Here is a 17,638-nt window from a genome sequence, read left to right on the forward strand (position 1 = left end):
AGAACAAGCTCTCTTTCAGATGTAGCAGTCTGATGGTTGGGACAAACCATCCACCACTGCTTACAATGACCAGATATTATTTATTTATTTATGAAAAACCTTTATCCCTAAAGGAAAATGTATTTACATTTTCTAGAATGTCTAATCCTGTGTACACACGACCGTTTTTCATGTCGAAAAAAATTACATTTTTAAAATTGGTCGTAAAAAAGGCCGTGTGTAGGCCCCAGAGCAGTTTTTCGACGAGAAAAACGGCCATTAAAAATGTAGAACCTGCTCTATTTTATCTCGTCTTTTTTTACTTCGTTTTTCACGTCGTCAAAAACGGTGGTGTGTACACTTTAACGAGGGGGAAAAAACGTGCATGCTCAGAAGCAAGTTATGAGACGGGAAATTAGCATAATCAGCCCAAAGGACTCCATTCGAATGGAACTTCCCCTTTATAGTGCCGTCGTACGTGTTGTACGTTGCCGCGGTTTGCTCGAGCATTTTTTATCACGATCGTGTGTATGCAAGGCAGCAGTGATCAAGTTCTGGGGAAAAGAGTGTGGGAACTCCCACCCAAGATCCACTCCCCCACCAAAAAAAAAAAAAATTATACGCTGATATGCATAATTACTAAACCGCAAGTTCTTTCTAAATCCCGTGATAACTGGCGGCAGAGCTCCACAATGTCTCCTGGGAACAATGACAAAAGCTCCCAGGAGACATTGCGGCATCGAGAAAGTGACTGAATACCCGCACACTACCTGATGAATCCATATACAGGAAGCTGCCAGTAACATAAAGGATTACTAAGGTTTGCCTGCCCCTGACAGTGACTCGAGCTGGGCATCGCCGCTTAGTGAAGGATTGGCTCGGGCGGCTCGGCTGCTCTAGTCCTGCAAAGGGAACTGAGTTCCTGCTGTGAAAAAAGTGCAGGAACTCCGTTCCCACGCGCTCCCGCAGTACTTGAGCCCTGCAAGGCAGGCTTGAGAGGAATCACGTCGAGAAAACGTTTTTTTTTTTCCATGACATGATCAGTTCCCTGATTATCAGTGTAGATGTCCCCTGTGTGGATTTGTCGGTTATTGGCTCTCCTCTCCTCACATGCTCCCAGTGTGAGGAGGAATTCCGATTACCGGCAAATCCTGTTTACACTGCGATCGGCTGTGGTTGGACACAGCTAATCACGTGGTAAAGAGCCGCTGTGCTTGGCTCTTTAACACAATCTGTGATCAGCTGTGTCTCAAGGACACAGCAATCACAGATGCCTGCAAATACGCACCACAAGGGGTGTGCGAGCAGCACGATCATGGAAGGACGTCATATGACGCCCTCCCAGCAATTTGAGACCACGCTGTAGCAGTTATTCGGTTATAGCGTGGTCGTGAAGAGGTTAACAGACCAAGCTATCTAGACAAAGTAGCAGTCAAAGGGCTAAGACAAACCATTTAAAGCTGATAGGGGTGCTTACAATGATCAGTTTGTATTCATTTATGTAAAACCTTGATCCCAAAGGGAACAAACTGCTGTAACTGCGTATAAAGTGTTAGCTGGAGTTTGTTAGTCAAGTCCATCTAAATCTTATAGTAGAAATTTGGCCAAGATCAGCAGGGACCAGCCACATTTTCATTAATGTATGGGCAGGGAGGTTGTATAGCAGTTGATCTATCTGCACAACCTCCCTATTGGTTAATTTCCACTCGATCGGTGCCACCAGACAGCAGGGAAGTCTCCCCACTATCAGCATACAAAGGTAAAATGGGGAGGATTCTCCCATCCACATGGAGTGTGTGGATGGGGGAATCAAGTAATTTTCTTTGTTCAACCTATAGGTATATATCTATAAAACTACCTAAAACTACCCTCCCTTTAGGCTGGATTCACATCTATGCAGTTTTAGTGCATTTTGCAGATTTGTACTACAGAACGTGTTCCATGGAAAACAATGTTAAATGGACTGTAGTGCAAATGTCATCCAGATCATCCAATGTCATTGTTGGGACCATTGTTGTGCCTACCTTCCCCGTAGAAGTATCAGAAGCCCAGTAGTTGATGGTTTCAGGTCCTGGGCTTGGAGCTGGACCCTGGCTGTCACAGTCAGTTGGCGTCTCCAACACTAGTGTCGGCGGGGGGGCCATCCCTGAGCTGCTGAGATTTTAAAACCACGCTTAGACGAATAGCTGATAACCCAGCACAATTTTAAAAGAGCGGCTGGAATTCAAGTGGTTAACTTATAAGAACAAAGCCCACACCTATTACTGTTTATACAATCTGACTACATCACAGTAATAAAAATGGAGGATTTGCAGGTTGGATGAAAACGTAAATGCAGTAAAAATGCTTTTGGCAGTTAAATTGTACACGTATATGCATCGCATCTAAAAGAGGAGCGTTTAAGGATAAATGAGGCACTGAGAGATTTAACTTGTAACGTAACCCTGCCAGGGTAATTTGTAAAGAGTTTCATATCTGTCATAATATAGGCTCTTTACTTACCCTTTCAGCAGCCCATTTATTGAAATGGTGCCTCTTCAGTTTTTGCCAGCCACTGCAAATATTCCATACTTCTGGGTGTGTAGAGTACCAGTTTTCCCACTGCATGCTGTGGTTTCTCCCATTGGCTCCTGAATCACTACAGGACTCGAGGACCAGCGAGGGGAACCAATGCATTCAGGCAGGTATTCAATCCATATGATCAGTGCAATATCTGCAGCAGCCAGCTGACAGGGTCACTTAAAAAGGATCAGTTGGTTGCTGAGATGTAAGAGGATGACTCCCGTGGCTTAGAAGCTGGAGGCTAATTCAACACTCTCTTTCAAAGCTCAAATATCTGTTTAGGATGGATGTTGTTGGGTTTGGCTTGGTATCTCAGGGACGTTGAACCTCAGTAGCTTCCATGTTATGTTGCTCAAGGCTCTGTTCACACTTGAGAATTTTGGTGCTTGAAGCTCCAAAATGCTCAACATCCAAAATCCCATTGGATGAACCCGACCCCTTTCACTGTTCACAGACCAGCCTGCATCCCCCTCGATTCTCTGAAATCACTTGGGTGTGAAGGCCCTGGAGTCCACTCTTCTCCACTGTAGTCCACCATCCAAATAACAGGCTTCATACTGAAGAGGTTTAACTCCAACCATGATTTACTAAAATGACAACCCATCCAAAGCTATGCCTCCAACATGTTTTACCCACAGCAGAGCTTAATCATGGGGAACCAAAATCCTTTAGTTTTCAGTTGTGCCTGTTCACACCTGAGCGTAGTGTCACTTGAAGCCTGTAGGTCGAAAAAGTACACAAGCTTCTTTTTAGTAACAAACTTCAAGCGTTTTTGGCCCCAATAGACTTCAATGGTAAGGCCTCAAACAGGACATAACAGACGTATGGCGCTTTTCCCCCCAGTAACTAATTTTTCAAAGTATTAAATCATTTTAAAAAAAGGCTCAAGCCTCAACAATCTAAAATACCTACATTAATGTTTACAAAAAAGGCCTTTAAAATGACCAAAGATGTTTAGATTAAGTGTGAATCAGCCTAATAATTCCATGAGAGTAGAGTAGTGGAGGCTGAGAACATAATTACTTGTTCTACAAATTAACATCATTGGAGTGTAATGTTTAGGTCCTTCTCTGTTTCTTTGTAACTCCAGACTGTTTGCCCTTTTAGGGTTAGGGTTAGGGTTTGCCATTAAAGAATAAGGCTAGGACTCAGGAATCGGAACAGGGACCTCCCCCAGAGGTCAAAAGTCAAAAGGCAGGATCCCAGAGGTCAAAGGTCACAGGGCGTGGCCGACTAAGTCAGGGAATGAACAAGTCGGGGAAAGTGTCTAAAGTGTATGTATAGATAGTAAGAATGGATTAGAACTCCTTGCACGTTTTTACTGCTGTCTGTAGATTCCCCCTGTCTGTTGGTGACCAAAATCACAGAGACATCAGAATATGATATAAGAGTAATGTTCTGGTGACAGCTGTCTAATTTCCCCAATTTGTAGAGTTTTACTTTTATTTTCTGTTGCATCTCTGGGACAGGACTTGAAGGAAAATCTCCCCAATGGGACACAGACAGCTTTAAAAAAAAAAAAAACGTGATAAGAGGTTAGAGCCCCCGTCATGCTTTTATTGCTTTTTGTGTTTCTGCTGGAGAAATTCACTCTCTCTATATATTTCTATATATTTTCAATTATCACCAGAACAGCAGTAGAATGTTTTTTTTCTGTTGACAACTATCTAAGGACTCATTCACACCACAGTGTATGCGTTGTCGTTCACAAAATGCATGCATGTTGGTATGCCTTTTAACGCGTGCTGTAGTGCATTTTTAACAGAGATCGTAGTGCTTTATTTCCTTTTTATTTTATTTCCTTATTTTTTTTAAACGTTTAAATGTTGTTATGCGCTGATGCATGTGCTGTTTTAGGCTGGGTTCACATATATGCGGCTATGTTTTCAGTGCGGGAGTCCGGCGTGGTTCTGTTCACTGATTTGTGTGTGATTCAGGTGCAAATTTTTACCTGAAATTGCACCTGAACCGGACCCAAAATCGCACCACGGTCACCCTGCACATGTGTGAACTGATTCCATTGAAATCCGTTCTGATTCACATGTTATGTGAATTGGATGTGGTTAAAACCGCATCCAATTCGCTTATATGTGGACCGAGCCTAAAACTCGCTTAAATCTTTATTATTTTTTGGCAATAACATGGTGTGGGCATATATCTGCCAGTCACAAGTTGTGTCAAACCCCTCTAGCCTGCGTCCTAGAATAGGAGGGAGGCGAAGCCTCCATTAAGCTACATGTAATATCCCACTCCGGTATAAACTGAAGGAATAAGAAATTGCCTTCTTCTTGCCTTGTGCAAGCAACTGGAGATTTTCCTCACCTTGCAGATATTTTCTCTCAATTTCTCTTGTGCCTATGGGACAGGAAGTGAGGTTAGGTCTGCTCAATGGGACAAAGCAAATAGAACGAGTTTTCACCATTCTATTTAACTATTCCTTATTCAAAAACTAAAAAGAATGCTTTGGTTTTAGATATACAGAAAGTGGTTCTAAAGGCAGAATGTTTTGCATGCAGTTTCCCCCCTTCCAGCCTTCCCTGTAATACCTACCTGATCTCAATCCAGCCATGTGCACATGAGCAGAGGCTCTGTCTGCTCTCTCCCTCCTCCTCGGCTTAGAGACAGCAGCAGGAGCCATTGGCCATTGCAGCCAGTGACGAGGGAGCAGGGGGTTGGGTGGACGAGTGCACACATAGCAAGCAGCATTTTGATATGGGAAGCCACAACCAGTAGGAGGGCTTAGTGGTAGGATTAGGCTTAACAGGAAAGTTCAATAATTGCATATAAAATTTATCTGCTTACATTTTTAGTTCTGATTGTTTTAACATGCAGCTTTCAATGAAATTATCCTCTGCTTGTGCAGTCGTTCATTATGTGCTCAGTTTGAATTGCCCAAGTTTGTGAAGGGTCGCTTTAAGTGAAACACCACTCTGTTTGCCCGGGAATGTTTAGTAATGTATCTGGTATTCAAGGTGTAAGGCTTCCTTTAGATGGGTAAATGAGGGTGGATTGGTGCCTGTGTTCAGGCACCAAACCAAACCAGAAAAGCTGTTACATGCAAAGTGGCATCGCAGGCCAATGATTTGTACAGGGTACACATCTGGGTGCACCACTGGTGGCCACTGCTGTGTGTATTTAATGATTTTCTGCTGGCAAGAATCAATGATTGTCACCGATGTCCATCCAAGGGAATGAGACTTAAAGTGATACTAGTCATACTTCATATTCCCATCGCACACATTCCTGAAAGAGCTCTTAAATTTGGGTGCTGCAGCAACACCTAGCTGGAAACTGGTTCAAATCACAATGTAGATATTTGCCAGCACACCATGGAAGGACGTGAATAGCATCCAAACAGATGATTTATTGCATGATCACAACACAAGGAGAGTGCAACGTTTCGAAGTCACGCAGGACCCCTTCGTCAGGCATGTGAGGCAGAGATCACATGCCTGACGAAGGGGTCCTGCGTGACTCCGAAACGTTGCACTCTCCTTGCGTTGTGATCATGCAATGGTGTGCTAGCAAATATCTACATTATTAAAGTGATACTAAACACACAGATTTACATTGTCCCTTCCATTTCTGTATGTGGATGGTGGCACTGTAATTATTTTAGGCCTCATGTACACTGCTGCCGGTAAACGGACGTTTAGGATCAGTTGGATGTTATTTTCAGTTTCTATAGGCAGTTGAGTTTAGAAACATATTTTGGAAAGCAAAAAAATGCGTTCAGAACGGATGTTCAGAGGCATTTGAAAGGCCAAATGCATTTAAACAGCTTGTAAACAGTAAGGGCCCTTTCACACAGGACGGATCCGTGACGTTCTGATCCGCTAACCTCCGCTTGCTCAGCAGGGATCACTCCGCGGATAACAGGGCGGTCCCTGCAACTGTGCAGGGACCGCCCTTTCAGATCTCCGCTCTCCCCTATGGGGGCATCGGATGAACACGGACCGTCTGCAGAATTGGAGGATTGCGGACACGGATGAGATCGGGTGTCAGCGGATGTTCATCCTCTGACACCCGCAATCTGATAGGGATCAATGTATGTCCCTTTTTCATCTGTAAATGGATGGATGAAAAGCGGACATGCGGTCCGCATGTGTGAAAGGGGCCTTACTCGCATTTAGTCGCGTTTCACTTTTGGCCATTTAAAAAAATAAACACTTCTAAACGCCTCATGTAAACGTGGCAAAACCGACATTTTAAACGTTGGTTATAATCTGTCAAGTTAAATCATTCAGGAGAGGTTGTAAAAACATCCCGTGTACATCAAGCCTTGTTAAAAAAAAAAAAAATCAAAGTACCCTTTTCCTAATCGACATACAGCTGTCACAAGTCCTAGCCTGTCTGCAGAGAAACATAAGCAGGAGGAGATTCTAGTCCTCTGCTGCTGGTCACATGTTCCAAAAAAATGTGGCTGCAGGGCGGTTGTGGTGTAGCTCCATTTAATTAATTGGGGCACATCCGATGGACGGTAATGCACTCCGAATATTTTTTTTTGTCACACGGCAATGCAAATGCAACATATGTAGACCCCCGTCCACTGCCTTCGCAGCTTAAGGGGGAACAGTTGGAGGGGGTGGCTATAAAAACATGGCTTAACCGGGTGTAAACTAAGTCTAATGCCTTGTACACACGACCGTTTTTTCAGATGGGAAAACTGCTATGAGAGCTTTTCGCCGGGAATCCCGGCCGTGTGTATGCTCCATCGCAGTTTTTCTGACGGGAAAACTGCCGGACAAAAAAAGAGAGCAGGATTCCTTTTTTTCCCGTAAGGAAAAAATCCTGGCGGGAACACCATTCGTCTGTATGCTTTTCCGAGGGGAAAAAAAACGTGAATGCTCGGAAACAATTTGACGCATGCTCAGAAGCATTGAACTTAATTTTCTTGGATCGTCGTAGTCTTTTACATCACCGCGTTCTTGGCAGTCAAAAGTTCATGCAAGGCAGGCTTGAGAGGAGTTCCATCGGGAAAACCATTCGTGTTTTATCTGACGGGAAAAACGGTCGAGTGTACGGGGCATCAGAGCCCTTTCACATATGCAGTTATTTAGGCGGAACAGATCGGAAGCTCTATGGGCAGGCTGATTTGTGTCTGTTTATACCTGCCTACCTCTGAGTCCATCTAGATAAAAAAAAAATGCAAGGCCTGTGTTTTTTTTTCTCTGGACCTAAGCGTGACAGATTGGAGGCTTCCATCCAGCCATCCATAGAGCTATCACGGGTCCTCTGACCCATCCGCTGGGTAAATGCGGAACCACAAACTGAACAGGCCTGGGTGGAAAAAAAAAACGGACATCCATCCCGTTCAGCTTCCATTCAGTGGGAATCTTATCACGGATCTGCTGCTGAACTGAGCGGAGCGGCTCCATGTAAAAGAACCCTTAGTCAGCAAAATTAAATGGGTTTGCATTTTGTACAACCTTAGATAAACTCAGAGGTTATAGTCTCAAAAATTAGCAAAGGGACACAATTCATCTTTTTTTGTTGGCCGCTTGCCATCTTATAATTTGCTGCACTCTCAGAACACATTCACAGGCTGGATTCCAGCAACATTTGATAAGACTTTCAATGAAAAATTCAGCCCACACTAAAATTTGCTGTATCCGTAAAACTGCAAATGTTAGAATTGCCATCAAGAGATTTGGTTGCATTCACACTTGTTATACGGGATTTTTCTGGTGGCTGCTGATTCATTCTTTTTTTTGATCATTTTCATTCCTTACCTGTTGTGACTGGCAAATCATTAATGACTGGCTGATGTTGGCAAATGTTCTCCAATTGGCTGAATACAAACAACAAATATGCTTCCCCCGGTATGTCCGATCAGCCCCTACCCTGTCCACCTTTAGGAGATCCCTGAAAACTCATTTATTCAGGACAGCCTATCCCACACCCACCTAACAACTGTCCAGAGCCACCCCCATCAAATTATTCTCTGCAGCTATTACCTTTTGTACCACCCCCCCCCCCCCCCTTCAGAATGTAAGCTCTACGAGCAGTGCCCTCCTGTACCTACTGTATTGAACTGTACTGTAATTGTGCTGCCCCCCCCCCCCCTCTACATTGTAAAGCACTGCATAAACTGCTGGCGCTATATAAATTGTGTATAATAATAATAATTTGTTTGTGCGTTTTGCACTACAGTACATTTAACATGGTTTTCTGGTCTAGTTCACATCTGTGCATATCGAGAAGGTGCATTTTTTGGAAAGGATCAGAAACTTTTTTTTCCCCACAGCAGATTGAGTTTTGCGTGTAATATACTTCAATGGACAAATGTTGCGTTTTGTGATGCATTTTGCGTTTTAGCTAATATGGAAGTATGACAGTTCTGTTCATGTAGTGTGACTTTGATGTGACTTTACATCAAAGTCGCATTAAAGTAGTGCAGTAACCTTTATGCGTCCAAACTTACATGTTTGCATTAAGGGCTGGGGTTAAATGTTAGGGTTAAGGGCTAGGTTTAAATGGTAGGGTGAAATGTTAGGATTAGGGTTAAGGGCTAGAGTTAGGGTTACATGTTAGGATTAGGATTAGAGATAAAGTTAGGGATGGATTTAGGGTTAGCGGTAATTGTTGGTGTTAGAATGCTAACCCTAACAATTGCCTAACAATTATGTTCCCTAAGAGTGCTTGCTAACTGTGGGGGGTGCTTTGGTTGGGGGAAGGAAAGGATCAGTGTTCCTGTTTAACATAAGCACAAGATCAGTACATTCCCCTCTCACAGAACAGAGCAGCCCCAATCCTCCTTTTCTGGGGTCCCCTGGCACCTACTCTTCTCGAGTGCCCCTATGGAGAGTCGCTTTCCATGGGGTCACTCGTGCGCGCGCGGCCTCCTGTGTCCTGCATCCATTGACACAGACAGCAGGACTCGGCCCCGCCCCCGGCTGCCGTGTCACTGAATTTGATGTATCCATGAAACTCCATTTGAATGTAATTATATGACCAACTTATTAAAAGGATCTTGGATGCTTTCACATTTTTTTTCTGGCGGCCTTTACTGTATTAGTATGTTATGAAATCTGTGTTCTGTCTATCAGGCCAACGCACAAGCACACCACCAGGGGGGTGTCATAGACAGCCTAGGGCGGCTTACAGAAAGTGGGTAAAATGACGCCGACCATCACTCAACCCGGAAGAGGAGTGCCAATCTGGACAGGGAGCGTTTAGTGTATGCGAACGGTGCTGGAGAGCCGGTAAGTAAAGCTTTTCATTTTTTATATATATATATATTTATGTATACATGCTTTTGGTCTGGTTTTGTGATGCTTATCAGAATCTGGAAGCTTCCTTTGACAAGGGGGTCCCCAGATCCTGCCCCCCCCCCCCCCAATGTACGCCAATACATTTTTTTTACTTTAAACCCAGCAGCTCTAAAGATCACAATCTTCATACAGCACAAGCCTTCAATGAGCGTTTGAAAGCATGTAGAGATGGAAATGTGCTGAGATTAGAATAAAGACTGCAGTTTTTTTTTTTAGGTGTATAAAAGAAGAAATTGTTGACATTCCTTTAGCTGTGTCTAATGCTCAATTAGGCTGGATTCACACCTATGCAGTTTTAGTACTTTTTGCATTTTGCAGATTTGCACTACAGTCTATTTAACATTGTTTCCTATGGAACACGTTCTGTAGTACAAATCTGCAAATTGTAAAGCACTAAAAATGCATAGATGTGAATCCAGCCTTAAAGTCTAATTATGAGCTAGCCTAAGAAACATCTGCACCTAAAGGGATGTTGGTTCACTTTCTTTGTTATCATTCTGTTAATGCGGGCAACTCTTTTAGGGCATGTTTACACCTGCATTGTCCTCTGAGGAGTGATCTGCGGTGGAACGCACTTCAGAGGGAATTTGACAGGTGGCAGGGAGGCATTATATCACCTTCTCACTGCCTGTTTTAACTTTGTAAAGCCCACACCAACCATGTGGATTGCATGCAATTTCAGTATGGCCCTATTCATTTGAATGGGTTGCGTTCGGTGACAGTAGTCCCCATTGAACGCAATAGGGGGTTTCATTTTTACATGGACGTGGCAGTGCCGATCCTGACCTCCCTGGGGCCCTAAGCAAAATGACATGTCACATTAAAGTTGAGAAGCGGGGGGGGGGGGGGGGGGGTTCACTATCGGAAATTACATCTTACATGAAAGTGAGAAGCGGGGGGTGCTGACTTGCTGACTTCTTACCTCTTCTCCCATGCAGCCAGTGTGTTAAGAAGCGGGGGGGGGGGGGGCGAAAATTACTTCTCACCAGGCGGGGCCTCTAGTAATTTGGGGGGCCCTCTGCAGCTTTGCGTGGCCCTAAGCGGTTTGCATAGTGAGCCTATAGGGCGGATCAGCCCTGCCTTGTACACATGATCGGAATTTCCAATGGAAAAAGTCAGACGGAATTTTTTCATCTAATATTCTGACCGTGTGTGGGTGCCCCATCTGAGTTTTTCCATCAGAAATTCCAACAAACTAATGCCCCGTTCACACAATCGGAATTTCCGACAGATTTTTCTGACAGAATTCCGTTCAAGCTGTCTTGCATACACACTGCCACACCAAATTCGGACTGTCCAAAACGCGGTGACTTACAACACTACGACGATATCAGGGCACCAATTCTGCCTAGTCCCATAGAGCTGCGCAATCGCGGCAGTTTGCGCCAGGCGCGCATGCGCGGTATGCGCGCGCTCGCGGTGTTGGCGTGCGCATGCGCAGTGTTTGTGCGCACGGCTTGTTCCTCTCCCGGCCAATCAGAGCCCTGAGCGGGCTATTTAAACCGCCCTCTTCCTGTTCCGGAGCGCCCCATGACAGATATTTCAATGGACTTCATTATAGATCTGCCCCCTTCTGAAGGCTTTACTACAATCCTAGTGGTGATTGACCGACTGTCCAAACTAGCACACTTCTTACCCATGATTGGCACACCCTCCGCAGCAGAAACTGCCAAAGTTTTTTTTAAAGAAATTGTGAAACTCCATGGGGCACCCAAGAGTATAGTATCGGATAGAGGTGTGCAATTTACATCTAAGTTCTGGAGGGAGCTCTGCAAGTCACTGGAAATAAAAAATTGTCTTTCGTCTGCCTACCACCCGCAATCCAACGGTCAGACGGAAAGGACCAACCAAACGTTGGAGCAATATCTTCGTTGCTTTTGTTCGTCATCCCATTATGACTGGTTGTCTTTGCTACCATCGGCAGAATTTGCCTATAATAATTCAATTCATTCATCTACCAACCAAACTCCATTTTGGGCCAACTATGGGTACCACCCTTCTTTCCTTCCAGACTCTATTCCCAAAATACCGGTCCCAGCTGTCCAGGAGCGCATAATCTCTCTGCAACAGAACTTTCAGAAACTCAAGAAGGTCATGCAGCAAGCCCAAGAGAATTACAAAAGATTCTACGACAAGGGGAAGAAGGAGTGTCCAGCTTTCAAAGTCGGGGAAGAAGTCTGGCTATCGGCCATGAACCTCAGGTTGCCAATTCCTTCCCGGAAGTTGGGCCCCAGGTTCATTGGACCATTCAAGATCAAGCGTAAGATTAACCCCGTGGCTTTTGAGTTGGCACTGCCGGACTCCTACAGGATTCATCCTGTCTTTCACGCATCTCTGCTCAAGCCTGTCATACCAGATTCCTTCCCCGGAAGGGAAGAACTTCCACCTCCTCCAGTGAAAATTGAGGGTGAAAAGGAATTCGAGGTGGAATCTATTCTGGGTTGTCGAAAGAGGGGGGGGAGGCAACTCCAGTATCTCATCAAGTGGAAGGGATATCCTCCTGAGGACAATTCCTGGGAACCTTCCAGAAATCTGCATGCCCCTCGGTTGATCCGAATCTTCCACCAGAACCACCTGGAATTGATGGACAGTTTGGGCGTCCGGAGTCCGCCCCTAGGGGGGGGCACTATCAGGGCACCAATTCTGCCCAGTCCCATAGAGCTGCGCAATCGCGGCTGTTTGCGCGCACGGGCACGCACGGACTCGTTCCTCTCCCGGGCAATCAGAGCCCTGAGCGGGCTATTTAAACCGCCCTCTTCCTCCTGTCTGGTTGCTGGCTTGTCACAGCGTTTGAAGAGTATTCCTGTTGAGAATATACTTCCTTGTTCCTGATTACCTGACCTTTGGCTTTGAACCCCGGATTGCTGCTTCCTCCTGACCTTGACCTTTGGCTTGAACCCTGGACTGCTGCCTTCACCTGCCCTTGACCTTTGGCTTTGAACCTCGGACTACCCTGCTCTCTGTGCCCCCCTGACCACGGCTTGTTTCCCGGATTAATCTTCTGCTTGCTTCCGGTTCCAAGTTCCCGGACTTCCAGGACTATCCCAGTGTGCATCCCAGCTGCCTTCAGTGGACTGCTTCCTGATCAGCCCCTGTTCCACGTATCCAGCCTTCAGCTTCCTGTCGGTACCGGTGCCTCCTGGTGCGTCTTTCCCCCTGTTCTCACTCCAGGGGGCGGACCGCGGAGCCGCCCTCAGCATCTTGGCCTTGGTGAGTGTACTCTTATTAACCCGTGATAGACGAGCCAATAAAAATTAAGTTCAATGCTCCCAAACATGCGTCAACTTGATTCTGAGCATGTGTGTTTTTTTCTCCGTTGGAGTTCCATACAGACGAACGGAATTTATGATAGAATTTTTTTTCATCTGAAAAAAAGAGAACATGTTCTCTTTCTAAGTCTGTCAGAATTAGCAATGTCAAAACTCCGATGGGGCACACACACGGTCGGAATATCCGATGAAAAAATTCCGTCTTACTTTTTCCATCGGAAATTCTGATCGTGTGTACAAGGCATTAGAAAGAGATGTTCTCTTTTTTTCCGATGAGAGCTTTTCGTCGGGAATCCCGACCGTGTGTATGCTTCATCCCACAGGAAAACTGTCGGAAAAAAAAGAGTGCAGGATCTCTTTTTTTCCGTCAGGAAAAAATCCTAGCGGAAATTCGGTTCGTCTGTATGGAACTCTGACGGAGGAAAAACCTTGGCTCGTAGTAGTGTTGTACGTCATAGTGTTTTGGACGGTCGGAATTTGGTGTGACAGTGTGTATGCAAGACAACACTCTGGCTGCCTTTGCAGCCTAAATGAGAGGGTAAAACTGAGGCTCAACCACCTAAGAGCTTAGGATATAGAAGAAAATTGTACCCGGGAAGGCTCTTGATATCAGTATAATTCCTGATTGACAGTAGGAGGAAGGAAACCGGTAAAAACTTGCATTTGAAAACTTGATTTACTCACCTGAGACATATTACAGTACTAAAGTGTTTTAACCACTTGCTGACCCACTACAGTACATATACTGTGGTGGGGCGGCAGCTGCAGGCACAACAACGTGCTGGCACATTACTGTCTGTTTCTGGGTTTCGGGCACGCGTGCACACCCCGCCTGCCTACTCCCCTGTGATTGTGGGAGTTTGTCAACAGATCCCAGCCCGTGATTCACAGCTTGGAGCCCTGTGTTGATAAACAACACAGGGCTCTATACAGAGAGAAAGGTCGCTTTGTTTCTTTTTCCTGTTTTTAAACTTTCTGACACTTTTTTTGGTGAATGGGTAGGGGTACAGGTAGGGATGAGCTTCGAGTTCGAGTCGAACCCATGTTTGACTCGAACATTGCCTGTTCGCCGAACAACGAACAATTAGGGGTGTTCGCGGCAAATTCGAAAAGCCGCGGAACACCCTGTTAAAGTCTATGGGAGAAATCTAAAGTGCTAATTTTAAAGGTTAATATGCAATTTATTGTCCTAAAAAGTGTTTGGAGACCTGGGTCCTGTCCCAGGGGACATGTATCAATGCAAAAAAAAGTTTTAAAAACGTCTGTTTTTTCGGGAGCAGTGAATTTCATAATGCTAAAAATGAAACAATAAAAGTGAAATATTCCTTCCTTTAAATTTCGTACCTAGGGGGGGGGGTGTAAAGTTAGCATGTGAAATAGCGCATGTTTCCAGTACTTAGAACTGTCCCTGCACAAAGTGTCATTTCTGAAAGGAAAAAAGTATTTTAAAACCGGTTTTGCGGCTGTAATGAATTGTCGGCTCTGGCAATTCAGAGCGAATTCATTCATAAAAAAAAAAATATATAGCATGGGGGTCCCCTCAAATTCCATTACCAGGCCCTTCAGGTCTGGAATGGATATTAAGGGGAACCCCGCCGTCAATGAAAAAAATAATTACGTGGGGTTCCCCCCAAATATCCATTCCAGACCCTTCAGGTCCAGAAGTGACACTCGTTCCCGGCTTCCTGCTCCAACATTGTCTGTATCCAGCGATGGGTGCGGGTGATCTCCAGACCAGCGATGAGAAGATCCATCCATCCAGAGCGCAGCATCGCCTACCTCCTCTCAACGCTGGACACAGCCCAGCGAATGAGCGGCTGAAGCTGTGACTTTTCTTATATAGGGGAGGCGGGGCCACCCGTCACGTGACCCCGCACCCTCTGACGTACCCTCTGCTACGTCACTGGGGAAGCCCAGCAAGGGGGAAGACTGGGCTTCCCCAGTGACATAGCAGAGGGTGCGGGTTCACGTGACGGGTGGCCCCGCCTCCCCTATATAAAAAATGTCACAGCTTCAGCAGCTCATTCGCTGGGCTGTGTCCAGCAATGAGAGGAGGTTGACGATGCTGCTCTCTGGATGGATGGATCCTCTCATTGCTGGACCGGAGATCACCCGCACCCGTCGCTGGATACAGACAACGTTGGAGCAGGAAGCCAGGAACGAGTGTCACCGCTGGATTTTTATTATTAATAAAGGACTTTTTTCTACGATGTGTGTGTGTGTTTTTTTAACTATTTACACTTGCTTCGTGAAATGGTAGGGGTACAATGTACCCCATTACCAATTCACATAGGGGGGGTGCCAGGATCTGGGGGTCCCCTTTGTTAAAGGGGTCTTCCAGATTCTGATAAGCCCCCCGCCCGCAGACCCCCACAACCACCGGGCACGGGTTGAGGGCATGTTGAGGGCATGTGGCCTGGTACGGTTCAGGAGAGGGGGGGCGCACTCTATCCCCCCCTCTTTTCTGCGGCCGGCCAGGTTAACGTGCTCGGATAAGGGATCTGGTGTGAATTTTTGAGGGAACTCCACGCCATTTTTTTTTTAAATTTGGGGTGGAGTTCCCCTTAAAATCTATACCAGACCTGAAGGGTCTGGAATGGATATTTGGGGGGAACCCCACGTCATTTTTTTTATAAATTGACGGTGGGGTTCCCCTTAATATCCATTCAAGACCTGAAGGGCCTGGTAATGGAATTTGGGAAGACCCCCACGCAATTTTTTTTATGAATGAATTTGCTCTGAATTGCCAGAGCCGACAATTCATTATAGCCGCAAAGCTGGTTTTAAAAGACTTTTTTTCCTTTCAGAAATGACACTTTGTGCAGGGACAGTTCTATGTACGGGAAACATGCGCTATTTCACATGCTAACTTTACACCCCCCCATGACGTTTTTAAAACTTTTTTTGCATTGATACATGTCCCCTGGGACAGGACCCAGGTCCCCAAACACTTTTTAGGACAATAAATTGCATATTAGCCTTTAAAAATAGCACTTTAGATTTCAAATGTTCGAGTCCCATAGACTTTAACAGGGTTCTAAAGTTCACACGAACATTTGGTGTGTTCGCAAGTTCTGGTGTGAACCGAACAGGGGGGTGTTCGGCTCATCCCTAGGTACAGGGAAGCCCCCCGTCCGCAGACGCTGACAACCAATGGCCAGGGTTGTTGGGACAAGGCCCTTGTCCCCATCAACAGACCCGAAGAGCCTGGTATGGACTGGGGGGGACGGGGGGACACATGCCAATTTTTTCCTTGCTTTTTATCTATATTGTCGGAGCCGACAGTACATTACAGCCCCAAGCAATTTGAAATGAAAAATGTCCTATACAACACATCACACAGATGCGCCACTTTACAGGCAGACTAAGGTGACCCGCCCCCCCCCCCCCCGGCACGATATTTAAAGGAATATTTCATTTTTATTGTTTCACTTTAAGCATTCTTAAAATCACTGCTCCTGAAAAAACTATTGTTTTTTAAAAACTTATTTTTGCATTAATACATGTCCCCTGGGGCAGTACTCCGGGTCCCCAAACACTTTTTATAACTTGCATATAAGCCTTAAAAATTAGCTCTTGATTTTTTTTATGTTCCTGTCCCATAGACTTTAATATGTTCACACACATTTTCTGCCTGTTCGCATGTTCTGGTGCGAACCGAACCTGGGGGGTGTTCAGCTCATCCCTACTTCTGAAGTTGAATTCTGTCGTACGAGAATTTTCGTATAGTGAGTAACCTCTTCACTTTCGACATGAGACTAGCATGTAACAAAAAACGGACGAACGATCGTCTGAAAATCTGATTGTGTGTACGTACACTTATTGGGATTTTTTTTTATCAAAGGCATGTAGCAAAATAAATTTTGGCCTAAATTTATGAAGAAATTCGATTTTTTTATATCTTTTTTTTATATACTATATATAGTATAAGCTGACCTGAGTATAAGCCGAGGTACCTAATTTTACCACAAAAAACTGGGAAAACATATTGACTCGAATATAAGTCTAGGGTGAGAATGCAGCAGCTACTGTAAGCGGAAAAGAGGGTCAACAATGCCCATTTGCACACCTCATTGTGCCTATTGCAACCTCACTGTGCCCAACCTCACTGTGCCCATTGCAACCTCACTGTGCCCATCCTCACTGTGCCCATTGCAGCCTTACTGTGCCCGAGTCAGTGTACCTGAAATTGACAGGCTGCGGGCATCCATTCATTGTTTAAAAATCGCGGTCTCCTCCTAGTCCCTTCCGAGATAGGCGTTTCTCAGCAGACACAGTTCCACCTATCACGGACATTCGGACGTTCTCTCATCCTCGGAATCAGTTTCCCAGCAGAAAATCATGAATATTGCTGCCCTGATATGTATCCGCTGTACCAAGTACTTGTATGAAAAAGTAGCCTATTCTCTTTGTGTTGCTTCCTTTTGTTTGAAATCCCTGGTGTTGCTGCCAGTTTTTCTGTTTTCTTATTAAAAACTGACCACAGTAGGCATGAGAGCATAGCGTGGTCAGTTTTCTGGTGGTGCTGAAAACTGCTCTCCTCCAATGGTCAAA

This window comes from Rana temporaria, chromosome 3 (genome assembly GCF_905171775.1).
Source record: "Rana temporaria chromosome 3, aRanTem1.1, whole genome shotgun sequence".
NCBI lineage: Eukaryota > Metazoa > Chordata > Amphibia > Anura > Ranidae > Rana > Rana temporaria.